Raw genomic sequence first — 13,574 nt, forward strand, 5'->3', positions numbered from 1 at the left:
GGAAAGACGCATTCTCTTTTTGGATTAATTGTAGTCCATTTTTAGAGCAATCTTCCTGTGGTAACCTTAGATGATCCAATTTCTTTCCTCTATTTTGCAGCAATTGTTCCAATGAGACATTTAAAATATGTCCTTATTTAGAAATCTCCCCCAAACAATGCCTTCATAGTGTAGTAGTTACTGTATGCTGTGTTTGATGTATTATCCACAATATTGCAAATAAATGCAAACTATGTATTTATGTGTACATATAGGTCTTCTGAGCCTTCAGATTCTTGCAACTCTCGCTTTCTCCCTTTGTCTCACAGAGGTCCTGAGCAATTTATTTGTTCATTTTACTTTAGATTTAGATGCCACCCTTCCCAGCAAAAGCTCAGTATGGACAACAGTGGGTAGAAGGAAAGCCCTTTGGAGACCATAGTACTGCTTCTTGAATCATGCAGAAAGAGTCACTAAAAGGTATGTCGCAGGGCACCTCTGTGCTCTGCTCCTAGAGAGGAGAAACTGCCAGGGAGAGAGCCCTGGCAGAGCCTAATGAGCACCCCTGCGGGTTGCCAGGGTAACAAGCACAGCTGCGGGTTGCCGGAGCAACTAAGGGGAGCCAGCTGCCGGTAGGGGGCAGGGCCTGGCCCTTATAAAGCCCAGGGCTAAGGTCAGGCTGGTGGTTCCCTGCCAGCAGTCTGGGAGGTAGGAGCGTCTGGAGCGAGGTTGCAGAGAGGAGCCTAAGAGTAAGTACCGCGGTTACATTAAGCAATGTTGTTGGAGCCATAGGGCTTTGAGTTTAGTTATGGCCACGCGGCTTGTAGTTATGTTATAGCCTAGAGGCTTGTACTTTGAGTTTATGTTTGGCTCTGTTGGTTACAACTGGAGGTTTGGGTGAGGCTGTAGGGGTTGGAGGAGGCCTCATAAAGGGCTCCACGGGAGTGTGGGGGCCCCAGTGCCTGAGGAGGGCACAGTATCCTCATAGGGACCCCAGAGAGTGTGGGGTGCCCTAGCGCCAGTGAGGGCGCGGGCTAGCGCCAGGAGGGCGCATCGTTCTTACAGTGCCAGTGAAGGCGCAGTTTACGCACCAGTGCAGGAGCAACTGGCGGCAAGGAGCACAACCAGTGGGTTGTGGGCGGGGAACGAAGACCCCGGGTTGTGTGCGGGGTATGTAGACCCCAGCCCCGGAGAGGGGCGGCTTTGTGAGGCCCCAGAGTGGGCATGATGAGCAGAAAGGGGCACTGCTAGGAAGCCCTAGCATAGACGTGGCGAGCCCCAGGAAGGGGGAGCGCACTTTTGAGAAGCCCAAGGTGGGCACAGCAAGCCCCAAAGAGGGGGGAGCGCCATATCGAGAAGCCTGAGACAGGCGTAGCGAGCCCAGCCATAGGCTAGTGTGGCAACACCCCTCAGACAGAGGCAAGGTGCTGCGGTTGTCCTTGAGGAGAGGGGATAGCAGTGCGACGAGCCAGGATCAGAGAGGGTACCCGTGCGGTGAGCCCAAGAGACAGGTGGCCAGAGAGAGTCCCAGAGTGGACGAGAGTCCCAGTGAGAGGCTGGGTGAGAGAGAGAGCCCAGAGTGGGCTACACTATAGAGGAGGCCCGGGAAGCGGGCATGTAGACCTAACAACGTCTTTCCCATCAGTGAGGCTTGGGGCGTGGTATCAGGGGTGGTAAGAGCCACGCATAGCCCATAAGGCTAGGGTGTGTTCGGGGAACACCCACCACAACGGGAGACCCCCAGGGGTCCAGGAACACGCGGGGACGGAGGTCCTGAGTAGCCGTGCCCAGGGAGTCATAGGCAGCCTCCCAACCTTATATTTACCAACAAGACGTGGCGGGCGAGAATAAGAGGGTGCCTTGGGCCAGTCTGACACGGAGCGAGGGACCTCAAGGAGATCACGGCCCTCCGCAAGGAACCTGCCGTAACAAGGTAACTTATTTCTTCAGTGTGCAGCTGGAGGTTCTCATTCATCAAGATGAGCATACTGTTTCTAGAGCCTCCTCTATCGCAGGAGTGAAGGATGGAGGTTGTGACCCACAGTCTATTCCAACTGCCAGCCTAACCCTGGTCATTCCTTATTTATTCAAACATAAAATACAGGACTATCAGACATATAAGGCTATGTTCATACCTAGAATCTGTTTGGTATTTATAAAATACAAAAAGTCACAATTCTGCTGAATTCCCACAATAGCAGCAACACAGCAGTACAGGAGAGATCTGCGCTATCAGCTCTATTCCTCCTTCCCTTGTTCATGACATGCAGATCTAATTTTCAAATATACTTTCTTTTAGTCAATATGCCTTTCACATGTTTCCCATCAAGGGAATTTGTCCTCATCTTTGGTTTGCACACCTTTTGGAGATGCAGTGAAGAATCAGCCCTTCCTAAGCATGGGAAGGAGATGCTTTCCTGAGCAGTCAAAGAATGTGTTTTATTTGGTTAGAGAGAATTCTGAGCCAAATTAATCCCTGGTTCAAATCTACTTTATTCACACAAACTCTAAGTGAATTCACCGGGAATCTGCTCAATAAGAACTATAGAAAGGTCTCAGCTGTGCATGTTTTTGACCAGAGGATTAAGACATTTATATTTAAAAAAACAACCTGGAGAAATTCAAGGCATGCACAGTTACTGATTATATGCATGCAGCTCTGAACGTGTGCACACAAGCATAATTGCACATTAATCTAATCAATACATTTATTCCTTATTAGAACATAATTACACATCCCAGGAGGTTGGAACAGAAAAGTCCCATTAACCCCTCATGCCCTTTTCTGCTTTCCTCTGCCTTTCTATCTAACAGAACTGTTTCACTCTACTCATTAGTAGTTACTATCCATGACATTGTTACATAAATAAGGATGTCGACCTGTCAGAATGGGTCACCCAATTCAAGGGTGATGATAAATATCTGTCCTCCTGAATTAGGGCAAAGGCACCGGAGTACAGGACAGCTACTGTTGATTATTGGATAGTTAATACATAGAGGACAAAAGGTGCTGAGGCCTGTTCACTTCTTGGATCATTAATATGGATTTAGGCCTATTGTTTAAAAATAAAACTAGGTTAATAATAACATGCTTTACTTTGATTTTAGTCAGCATCTAGAGATGATGGAAAAATTCATATTTTTAGAGGTATGACTTGTAGGTGATGTGAACAGAATTGTTAGATATGCATGTTAAAAGTGAGGTTGGAAATGGTTAAAAACATTTCTACTCCTCCCTACTTCTTAGGTGGCTCTGAAATAACTCAAAGTAAAAGGCACAGCTCATGCTTTAACTAAGCAAGAATGACTACAGGAAATGGAATGTACAGTAGAACTGTATTCAGTCTGGGAACAGCTAGGAAGCTGCTGCTGCTGAGGAATATCACATGGTTTGTACTGTAAATGATCAGTCACTGCCAAGACTCTCGTCTGAAGCTTTGCTCTATTTTCAAAGTGCTTCTGCACTTAAAAAGAATGAAGGCGCAGAAAGTATCTGCAACCCTGATCCATTCATCTGATGAAGAATGTCCTTAGTAAGATAAATTATGCATTCAGGTAGCATCTCAAAGCAGCCCAGTGCTAATGCAATATGAGCATTTTGTTGCCTTGGTTTTGATAGCAGATTATGTAAAAATCAGATGATTATCTGAGGAAAAATTTTAGCCATTCTAAATAAGAATGAACTAAAAGAAGAAGTCTTACAAAGGGCCTGATCTTGCAACTTCCTAATGGGTGCTTAGCACTGGCTAGGGACATCCCAAAGGAAAACAGATAGTCATATTTTCTGCTTACCACAAAAACATGTATCTTTTGGCTAGTGAGCATCCCCCAGAGAGATGCTCACTTTCCCACAGGATTAAACCATGAAGTTCTTGCCTCAAAGTTGTTATCTATCATTGATTTTATATGCAGGGACCATTCTTTAACCGGCTAAGTATTTTCAGCTCTGAAATGAAGTCAGTGTAAGTACAGGAGCTGTGTTATTTGCAGTATCAGGCACCTAATCAATTTTACTTCTTTCTTCCACAGTTCTGTGTGCTGTTATGGCCTCCATAGAACTGTCCCTGAACTCTAAAAGATGTGGCCGCAGAATTATTTCAGAGCAAGGCTCTGCCAGCCAATAATATCGGTGTGTGTGCCAACTCAGTAGTGTAAGGTAGCTGTAATTTTCTGTTTCCCTCTTCCTAATTTCCTCCACCCTTAGGGACCAACTGTTGTAAAGAGTATCTCTTTTTTTTTTTTTTTCCTGGCACACTGATATATGGAAAATTTCTACTAGTTATTGTAGTCAGAATTCTCAATCTTGGTGGTGCCAGGAAATAAACAACAGTCTTTTGAGCATAGCAGAAGCAACAAGTCAAGCCTCTAGCTTGTTAAGCCACCCTACACTCCTTGTTCAAGTGGAGCTTTGTGAGTTCTGGCTTACTGCAGTAACATTCACATCTCTAGCCAGATTCAGCTACATAGACCCAGTGAAAATGCAGGCTGATCAAAAACCAAAATACCTGCAACTCCTAAATTTCACTTGGCTGGGAAACACTCAAAGGGATCTTTGCCAGTCTGATGGGAAAGCGTAAGTAAATATGTCTGCCAGCAGCAAGGCTGAATTTAGGAACAGACCCAAGTCTACAAGACCTGGTTCAATAACAGCACACAGGAAACCTAAGCAGACTCGGTTGTCCTTTGCACTCAGCATGGCCCTGCTCCCATTTGTGGTTCAACAAATTAAAAAAGGGAACACTCAGAAAGTTGTTCCACATCAGAAACATTAAAACAATATTGTTAAGTGGCAAGCAGCATTAACTGGATAAAAGCATCCATCTTCATTTTATAGTTTAAACTATGTAGCGCAGCATTGCTTTTACACAATGACTGTTCTTTATCCTGGAGGTGACTGTGTTTCAAGGGAGGTAAACAATATTGTGTTTTCAACCCCTTTGAGATGAAATAGGAAATATCAATATTTTCTATTGTAACCATCTTTTGACAGGATCAATAAGCACTTTACAATAATCAAGAAAATCTCATAATACTGGTTTCTGATAGTTTCCATAGTGTCCTGGTTGAGGGCATAGAGAGCACTCTGTCCAAATTAGCAGATGACACCAAGTTATGGGGCAAAGTAAATACACTAGTGGGCAGGGAACAGATTCAAGTGGATTTGAACAGGTTGGAAAAGTGGGCAGAGCAAAATAGGATGCAGTTTAACAAAGATAAGTGCAAGGTACTGTACTTAGGGAGAAGGAATCTCCAACACACTTACGGACTGGGGCATGACTTCCTAAGCAGCACAGCAGCAGGAAGCGATCTCGGAGTCATAATCAACTCTAAGATGAACATGAGCCGTCAATGTAATGAAGTGATCAGTAAAGCTAACCTTGCTCTATCATGCATTAGCTATCATGTTTGTGCATCGCAAACAGGTCTAGGGAGGTGATACTTCTGCTCTATGCAGCATTGGTAAGGCCACAGGTGGAGTACTGTGTTCAGTTTTGGATGCTGCACTTCAAGAGAGATGTGGAAAACCTTGAGGGGGTCCAGAGGAGGGCTACATGGATGGTTAGGGGCCTGCAGGTGAGGTCCTATGAGGAGAGATTGAGGGACCTGGATCTCTTCAGCCTCTGCAAGAGAAGGCTGAGATGGGATCTAGTGGCCATCTACAAATAAGTTGGGGGGGGGGGGGGGGACAGCATGGAATAGGAGATGCTCTGTTTACCAGGGCACCCCTTGGAGTTACTAGAAACAACGGCCACAAACTGACAGAGCAGATTTAGGTTAGACATCAGGAATAACTTCTTTATGGTAAGGGTTACCAGAATCTGGAATGGGCTTCCAAGGGACATGGTGCTCTCCCCTACCCTGGAGGTCTTTAAGGGGAGACTGAACAAGCACCTGGCTGGGGTCACCTGACCCCAACGCTCTTTCCTGCTGAGGGCAGGGGGTCGGACTCAATGATCTACTAAGGTCCCTTACAACCCTAAACATCTATGAAATCCATCTTGGCTAACTCAGCAACAATTACCAGAGCTAAACAAAACTCACAACTTTAGTGCCCACCTCCATAGCTGTGAATTGTCACACTAAATACTATATTACCAAAATGACTTTAAAACATATTTGCTCTAAAACTGATATTTTTCAAGTTTGAGCTGTTTTGATGCACACAATTGTACTTTACTGTGCTGTTTTTAATATTCCAATATTATTACCAGATCATTGCTTTTTGTTAGGCAAACAAAACAAGAAAGAATACAAATAAATTCTCCCAAAAGGAGCACTTCTTATGCATGTTTATCTTCTGCAATATGCCTCATTGTCTGCTTGAAGAAACAACACAGAACCACAGACAGAGTGCTTGGATATTTTAAAGCTGCAATACAGATAAAAAGTCATAACACTTGTATAACTGTATACCCAGCACCTACACCATGAGAAGGTTAACATCCAGCATTTTAACTTAATTAACTTATATAGGGATCAGCATTCTATGGCCTGCAGGCCGGATCCAGCTTGTGAAACCCTTGGATCTGGCCTGTGGATGTTGGGCTTTGGCTGTCTGACAGAGACAAGTGGTGACAGCATCTGGGTCCTAGCACCTGTCCACCTACCTGTGATGTGTGTGTGTGTGTGTGTGTGTGTGTGTGTGTGGGGGGGGGGGGGGGGGGGGTCATTCCAGCCCACAGCAGAAAAAGGTTGCCTACCCCTGCACTTATGTATGCCTTTAGCTATGCACTGAAACTAAAGCTGTTTTGAGGACAAAGGACAAGCACTTCCTATATTTCGATATGCAATAGGACTTAAAGAGAAGTAAAAGACTGCCAGCTAATATTCCTATTTCTTAAAGTATTCTGACTTATTGATTAATATGCAGCTTTATCAAACTATTCTGCAAATTTCACTATTAGGGCATAAAGGTTTTCATATTCAAAGGATGCATCTGCACATTGCCCTATGGGGACATTGTTACTGCACTGTGCTTTAGTACTTCTTTTTGCAAGTAAAAAAGCATGGCACAGTAACCGCCCTTACTGCACCATACATGGTTATTTTTAGCTGCTACTTCACTGTAGGGTACATTAAAACAGGGGAGCGTGACTCTACATGTCACCAGCAGCTACTTCGCTGTAAACGCATGTGATCGCTATGTTGCTGTAGTTCATTGCTATGGCGACATATGGTGACGTGTAGACACGGCCAAACAGAAATAATTCAGGTTTTCAAATGAGAAAAATATTAGTTCCTGCTTTAAAATGTTTGTATGCCATCACAGCTGTGTTAATTTGATAGCATATCAGATAGCAAAAAGTTGGGGAGATACTTAGAAGCTGAAGTATAAGTTAAGAAATGAAAACATACTTTTTCCTTTTCCAGGGTTTATTGTAAAAGTGCACATGCATGTGCCTATGTACACCCACACACACTCTTATAAAAATAATTTCTAATGCTTTCTTAAATAATCTAATCACAATATTTCAGATGTGGCCAATATATATGGAATTATTCTGCAGAAGTTAGTCGAGCATATTTCTGCCAAGGAACTAAAATACACTGAAGTAAATTCACAGAAACAGTGCTTGCTAATGCAGTGAATGATGACAGCTGCTCTAACTGCTGAACTAAATGTGATCTGTGTCCAAGAATTATTAATATTTCCCAATGCATTTCAGAAGAGCAGGCTTTGCACACGTACATTTGCAGCTTAATTTTAAAATCCGTATGAATTCCTATGCACCTTTACTTATTAAAGTGCAGCATTTACATGTATTGATTAAACAGTCTAAGATTATTTTGCTTTATTGAAAGGTGCAAGATGGACTGTCCTGGGGACTCAAGTGCTTAGTTGATTTATAGCTAAGCATCATATGATCAGCAATGGCAGCAGTATTCTTCCTGCTGCCTCCACTGAGAGCCCCTTAGCAACATCGGCTGCAGGGCTCTCAGTGTAGGGCAGGGGCGGGCAAGAATTTTGGGCAGAGAGCAAGTTTTGGCAAGCCATCGTGGGCCGCTTGACAGGCAGCCAGGAGCAGATAAATATTAATTTTTAAATTTTTTAGGGTCCCTGCGGGCTGGATAGAATGGCCTGGCTGGCCGCATCTGGCCTGCCGGCTGCATTTTGCCCACCCCTACTGTAGGGGAATACTGCTGCAGCTGTGAACCCACAGCTGAAGATGCTGCCCCTACTGCAAGCCCTGCAGCACCCGGTGAGTGCCAGCTTTGGAAATGGGGCAGGTGGGGCAACCATTGCCAGGGCTGGGAGAGCAGGCAGGGGGTGGGGCCTGTGTGATTCGGAGTTTTAACTGATTGGCAGCAGCCAAATCTCCGAATCAGATTTGGCTGAATCTATTTGGGACAGTGATTTGAATCACCAAATCGAATCACTGTCCCCCAAATTGGCCGAATCTGAACCCAAAGCTAATACTAGCCACCTCACAGAGACCTAGCTGCCACCAGTGGGAGCCTTGTTAGCTGTGGGGCTGATAATTGGTGGTGCATCCCTATGGTATGCCCATATTTTTTTCTGGAGTAACTATGTAGCTTATTGCTTATTTTATCATGCCATTAGTTGGTTGAATGTGTAGCTGGGTCACAACTTAATCACACCTTAAGTGTAACATATAGAGGGGTCCTATGAGAGTCCTTCTAGCCCTACTTTTCTATGAACCTGTGATGCTGTGACTTAGGAGCTGAAGTCAGAAACAATGTACACAATTAATGAGATTTTTCTCCCATAGCCCCACAGCCATGGCTCCATGGTAAGTTTACCATGTCCAGCATTGATGCTCTCAAGCACACTGAACTGTTCTAGCTGAACTGCCTCCTAAACCAGGAGCATTGTAGCCACATCCACAAGTATGCTGATGGGTCCTGTCAGTAGGGTTACCATACATCCAGGTTTTCCTGGATATGTCCTCTTTTTTGAACTCCATGTGCTGCATCCGGGTGGATTTTTAAAATGAGCAAATGTCTGGGTTTTTTGCTGTTACTTCTCCTGGGATGGCTGTTTGGGACCGGGAGCAGTGAGCAATGTGATTGGCTGTCAGGGGTCATGTGCTCCCCCCCCCTGGGCCCCGGCGAGCCAGATAAAGAGAAAGTGTGTGTGTGCGTATGTGTGTGCTGCTTGGGGAGCAGGGCTCATGGGGCTGGCGCTGTGGGTCAGGAGTGAGGGGCACCAGCAGGGTTGGGGGAGCAGGGGCTGAGGGTCGGGAGTGATGGGCACCAGCAGAACTGGAGGGGGCAAGGGTCTGTGAGTCCAGAATGAGGGGCACCAGCAGGACTGGGGGGGCTGAGGGCTGTGGGTCAGGAGTGTGGGGCACTGGCAGGGGTGGGGGGCAGGGGTGTGCGGGTTGGGAGTGAAAGGCACCAGCAGGGCTGCGGGGGGCAGAGGACCAGAGTGTGGGGCACCAGCAGGGCTGGGGGACAGGAGGCTGTGGGTTGGGAGTGAGGGGGGGCTGGCAGGGTTGGGGGAGCAGGGGCTTAGGAGTGAGGGGCAGAGGCAGGGTACAGGCATATCACTTCCCCCAATCATATGCCCCTCCCCCTTTCCTCCCCCCCACAGGTGTCCTCTTTTTTCCTGCTGTCAATATAGTAACCCTACCTGTCACTCACTGCCCATATTGCTCTACAAAGACAAGTGCCTTCCTTTCAGTTTAGGAGGAAGCACTGTAAGCTCACCCTCTAGGTGTGGCCTACAGCACTTTGAACATGGGATCTAGGCGCTGTTAAAAATTCTGCCCATCCCTGCCAGGGGGAGAAAGGGCCCAGGACAGCATCAGGGTATTATTAAGCATATGCCTCTAAATATCTATTTCAGGTCAGCAGTAACTCAATATTATTACCCACTCTTAGCATGTGGGATGGCAGCTTTTCAATCAAGGTGTCTGCATCATAGAAATCATCAACACAGCTGCCACTAATTGGAAACTAGGAAGTGGCTTGGCAAGTAATTAACTGCTATTGAGGCTAAACTTGCCTTCATATGATCTCTGTTGTTAACCTTGTCATTGCCAAGGTAGGAGGGCAGCATGTGCAAAAATGGTTCTCTTCTTTACTTGTGCTATATCTGGTCTATGAATGCAGTGAAGTATATTTCAGAAGCACTCAATCTCAAATAAAATTTAAATAAACTTCCAAACTAAATGTGGGTGACTCCTCCCAACAGTTGTTGTGCTTCCTTATATCCAGGTTCTGTGTTAATTCAACCAATAAAGTGTTACTACATGTGTGGCCATGGAAAATCAGCTATAAGCAGTGGAAATGATAGAACAACCACCTCAAAACCTCTTCATGATGTCCTGATTCAAAGGCAAAAAATGGCCTTACTGTTCTCCCTTCCCCTCCCTTTTGTGACTACTAATCATGTAGGTACACACAGGTGATGTTTAGAAATGATACAACTAGAAAGAATTACAGCTCAGCTCTGTATCATTCAATAAATCTTCATCAATTCTAGCTTATGGAGAATGATTCCTTAGGCAAACTTTTTTTTAAAAACAGTTTGAATTTGAATAGTAAACACATTTGATGAAATTATAATCTGCACATTCAGTGGCTGTGAGCAGAGAATGATGTTAGAGTTACTGAGTAAATTATCCATCATGTATTAATCAGTCAACTCTATTCCAAACCACTTCACACACATTATCATATTTTAAAAAAGCAGCGGCCAGATGTCATTGAAGTTTGCCATTATGGGCTTCCTAAATTGCATCTCACCCATTGTCATTTGTATCCCCTACTCCTTGCTTGGCGGTATATAAATCAGGTAATTGTGCATACATATGGCCACTGAGTACGTGAATGATTTTTTCATCTGCAAATAGGGTTACCATATTTTCAGCATCAAAAAAAGAGGACACCTGGGAGGAGGAAGGGGGAGGAGAAGGGGCAGGGGCATATGATTGTGGAGGGGGGCGGCTAGTGATATGCCCTGCCCTGCCCAGCCCTGCCAGTCCCGCTCACGCCCAACCCACAGCCTCCTGCCCCCCTCCCCCTCAAGCTGCTGGTGACCCTCACTCTTGATCTGCAGCCCCGTGCCCCCCAGCCCTGCCGATGCTCTTCACTCTAGACCCCCAGCCCCTGTCCCCACCCAGCCTTGCTGCCCAAGTAGTTCCCACGTTGCGTGCGTGCGTGCGCGCGCACACACACACACACACACACACACTCTCTCTCTGTCTCACTCTCTCTCTTGCGGGGCTCGCATGGGGAGCATGTGACCCCCTGACAGCCAGTCATGTTGCCCACTGCTCCTAGCCCCAAGAAACCAGTCCAGGAGAGGAGAAGAAGAGCAAAAAATCCTGACATTTGCTCTTTTTTAAAAAAACCTGCCCAGATGCAACACAGGGGGCCAAAAAAGAGGACATGTCTGGGAAAACCTGGATGTATGGTAACACTGAAATATAGAGCAGTTTAGTACAAACAAATGTAGAAGCTGGTAAGTATTCCATGAGCAGTTTACAAAGTTTCTTTGAAAATCTGACATATCACTTTGTGAGAAGTTATTCTTGTGTGAAGCACTGGATACCAGGTACAAAAGGGAAAAGCACCACTAGCTTCAAAACTTCAAATGAGATGTCAAGCATTGGTGACCAGGATTCATAATTAATATCTGAAATATATCAGGGAATATTTAGATATCTGGGAAAATCTGTTACATATCACTGTGTTTAGTGATAATGAAATTGTCAAACTTGCTGACCAATCCATCAGCTATTGAGGCAGTGTCTCTGATCAGTCAGTCAGGTAACTAGTTTTTGCAACCAAAGATTAGACATGGAGGCTAGGGACAGACGTTCAAAAAGCCTGTGCCTGAATTGCTTTAAATCTTTGCAGGTTAGTCTAACCTGGCTAGGCTAAATCAGTTTTGTAACCAGACAGACATCCTAGAAATGCAGGCATATGCCTGCAGTGGCTCAGGCTAGAAGCCGGGGGACACTAGAGCAGCCCTCCCTTCCCTTGTCCAGTACTGAGCTAAGGTGGGCATGGCCAGGCCCCAGCAAGATGCTTCGATTAGCCCAACAGGGAATTGATAACAGTGTTTATCACCTCTTAGTGTTTATCACTCCACTAAGAAAAGAACAGACATTACCAGCTATCAGTTGATTCTGTCTGTTGATTCAGTACAGACCTTAGCCACCATGTGGTCTGCTAGCCAATACAAAGACACCACCTCAGCAAGGGAGAAGGGAGGGGGAAATTCCTGCTTAGCAGGGGGTGGGGAGGAGAGCAGCCAGCAGACTCTGCCAGAGCTGCAACCAGGGAGCAGAGGGGAAGGATCAGCCCTGCTATGGAGCCGAGAGCCTCGCCAAGCCCAGAGCATGCCGGAATGCTGGGGGAGTCTGATTTATCTTAAATCAGCAAGGGGTTGGGGACAGACATTGCATAAACTGGTTTGAGCCAAATCAGTTAAGTCTGATACTACATTCAACCAGGTTAATCTCAAACCAGTTTCAGCCATTCTCAAACTGGTTTATGTGCAGTGAACATCTGTTCTGCTACAGGCTTAAACCAGTTTCTGATCACTTAAACCAGTTTATGTTTAATGTCTGTCCCTAGCTGACATGAACATTGTCAAGGACCAGTGCTTAAATTATTTTTCAGGCTATTGTTCAAAAGCACAGTTAATACTGTCTGACCATATATTTCTTATGCTGCAGTCAAGACAACCTGCTACTGTGACTTCATCAGGTGTTAAGTGCTAACTATTAATTAGGTATCCAGGTTGTAGCCGTACTGGTCTAGATGCAAAAGGAATCAAAACTCGTGGTAGAGGTGATATCTTTTTATTAGACCAACTAGATGTTTGCAAAAAAAAATCTTTATTTGCAAGTTTTTGGGCACAGGCATCCTTCTTCAGGCATAGGAGAAATTCTTGTAAGAGTTCTCCTAGGTAGAAATGAAAGTTCATATTTCATAGGAGAGTTGAACTATCAGTTACTGTTGGTATGAGAAATTTTCAAGGTGATGTAGGCCTAAGTATCACTTTCTTGTTCATGATTCAGTGAGTAGCATATACTTTTCTGAATGAGAATTAAAGCCACCGAAATTACAGGACAGTATGGGTACCTATTTCTTATTAAGATATAAAATTGTGATGCTGTGGTTCTTAAAGGTCTCTTAGGTCTTGTTTGCAGAGATTATTACTGTAGTGGCTAAGATCCAACCAAGAATTGTTCTGTATCTGCATAATACTGAAAGATAATTTGCCTCCTGTTTTAAGAAGTATATGTGCAAAACTGGCCGTGTTAAAAGGTCAAGTAAAAATGGAATTTGGAAAAAAAATCATTTTCCAGATTGTAAAGTCAAGTTCACAAGTATCAAGGACCTGGTTTCAATAACCCAGGCAGGAGCAAGAACCTCTCTCTTTCAGTATCCACTTTCTGCCACTGTGACACAGACCTATTTGATGTGTCAAAAGATCATGGGTTAGGCCCATCATGAAATTCTATAAGCTTCCCTTAATAAGGGAGCCCACTGGGGATGCATCAACTAATTCCAAGGGACACATAACGAGGAAACAGGAAGGGGAGTGAGGTCATAGATTAATAATAAGAGATCCAGAAGGGGACATTGAGGAGAGCACACTGGCCAGGGGCCCA

At 45.0% G+C, this 13,574-nt stretch overlaps 1 long non-coding RNA gene across 1 annotated transcript in view; it reads left to right on the forward strand.

Annotated features, from left to right (window-relative positions):
• Positions 1 to 668: 668 nt before the first annotated feature.
• Positions 669 to 13,574, forward strand: part of LOC132248406 (uncharacterized) — a 34,524-nt gene continuing 21,618 nt past the window's right edge. Inside the window, exon 1 of the long non-coding RNA XR_009459589.1 lies at positions 669 to 728. This is a non-coding gene — a long non-coding RNA (uncharacterized LOC132248406). The remainder of the gene's footprint in view (positions 729 to 13,574) is intronic.

The sequence above is a fragment of the Alligator mississippiensis genome, chromosome 2 (genome assembly GCF_030867095.1).
Source record: "Alligator mississippiensis isolate rAllMis1 chromosome 2, rAllMis1, whole genome shotgun sequence".
Taxonomy (NCBI): domain Eukaryota; kingdom Metazoa; phylum Chordata; order Crocodylia; family Alligatoridae; genus Alligator; species Alligator mississippiensis.